The following is a 1,692-nucleotide window of genomic DNA, read 5'->3' on the forward strand; positions in this document are numbered from 1 at the left end:
AAAAAATTAAATCATTTTTCAAAAGTATCCAAATTTCTCAAAATTCTAATTTTTTCAAATTGTTGCAAATTTTTTTGAAAAATTTAGTTTTTAGTACGGTAAGTTCCAGCAATTTGTCTTAAGACACAATACCATGCACCACTAGTTTTTATATTCTATCATATTGCAAATATGTTCCAAGACTATTTCATGTCCTTCAACCTAAAATTCCTTTCCAAACCTTAACCAAAATACTTCCGAAACAGGTTTCGCGCACCGAAAACGTCTCTTGCATTAAATTTCATTGTCACAGAGTTGCCCTATACGCCGCCGATACGTCTATATTCACATGTCCGGTCTCATCGTTATAGAAATTTGTATGTGTGCGCTAATTAGACTGTGACTATGTATTAGTACTCATTTCGAACGATTCGAAGTTATCGTACAGTGTTATGAACGAAGGCGCCGAGAGCGCATGTGTAAAAGACGTTTCCAATTCGAATTGCAATTGGAGAATTTGAAATTGTGCAGGAATAAAAATTAAAGTGATAGAAGATTTACAGTCGTCAGTGGCAAAAAATATTTAGTAATAAATAAAATTATAATATGTGTCTAATTGTGTAAATATTTTGATCGATTTTATATAATTATTTTGATGGAACCAAGTGCTAGGGGTTGGACACCCAAAGATTTGAAGCCATTTTTTCATAAAGCATGTATAAAGACAAGTAACCTTAAATTTTCACTCTCTAATCATAAACCCCTATTTCACAAAAATCAGGATTATTTTTTTCTATCTCGATTTCTGTCCGAGATTTTTTGAACTTTAGAAGCTCAACTTCACATGAAAAATTAATATCATCAAGGATTTCCCAACTTTTACACTTTTTCAATGTATAGGATCAATTTTCTTATTTTTTTATATTCATATTTATTTAAGATTTTTACACATGTTCAACTTATAATCAAGCTGCAAACCGTTGTTTAAATTATATGTAACTATTATTGCGTGAAACTTCTTTAAAGATAAAGACTTATATCCCTTTTAACCCCAAAATGAGAACTTTTTCAAAAATTGCAAAAAAACATTCCTGCAGTGATGAATTAGCTGTGAATTTAATTAAAGATTTCAGAATAGTTTTTTGTTTGGTATATGTAATATAACGACAATTTTGTTCAGATTTTTGATTATTCTTGTGACCGGGTAAGACAGTAAGATATAAAATTCAGATTGCAATTATCCAAATCTATTTATTTAAAATTGTGCGATAATAAAATTATTTGTTTGTGATAGTAAATATGAATATTCACAGATACATAAAGGCTCTTTATAAATTATACAAATTTTATTTGTTTATAACTCGATCAAAAGTTCTTTGATGTTCCAATTGAAAATAATAGAATAATAATATCTATCTAGCTCACCATCGATGTTTCGAAGTTTATGATGTTTATGATGTAATTTTTTTTTTTAAATTGCCTATTAAAATTAAATAATATTTGTGTTAGGATTTTGCAAAGAATCAAGGCTCAAAGTGTTGAAATTAATGTCAAAAAATTCATTCTTATTCAAATTTATGAAGTTCACAAAAAACTATATAAATATTGCAAAAATGGTAAAAATAATGTTATTTTCCGTGTGAATTTTATATATCATTAATCGTAATCTACTTATCAAAAATATTAAAATAATATAACTCTGCTCACTTATTT

The sequence above is a fragment of the Ctenocephalides felis genome, unplaced genomic scaffold (genome assembly GCF_003426905.1).
Source record: "Ctenocephalides felis isolate EL2017-DRISC unplaced genomic scaffold, ASM342690v1 CF-g0.4_SCAFFOLD_03570, whole genome shotgun sequence".
Taxonomy (NCBI): domain Eukaryota; kingdom Metazoa; phylum Arthropoda; class Insecta; order Siphonaptera; family Pulicidae; genus Ctenocephalides; species Ctenocephalides felis.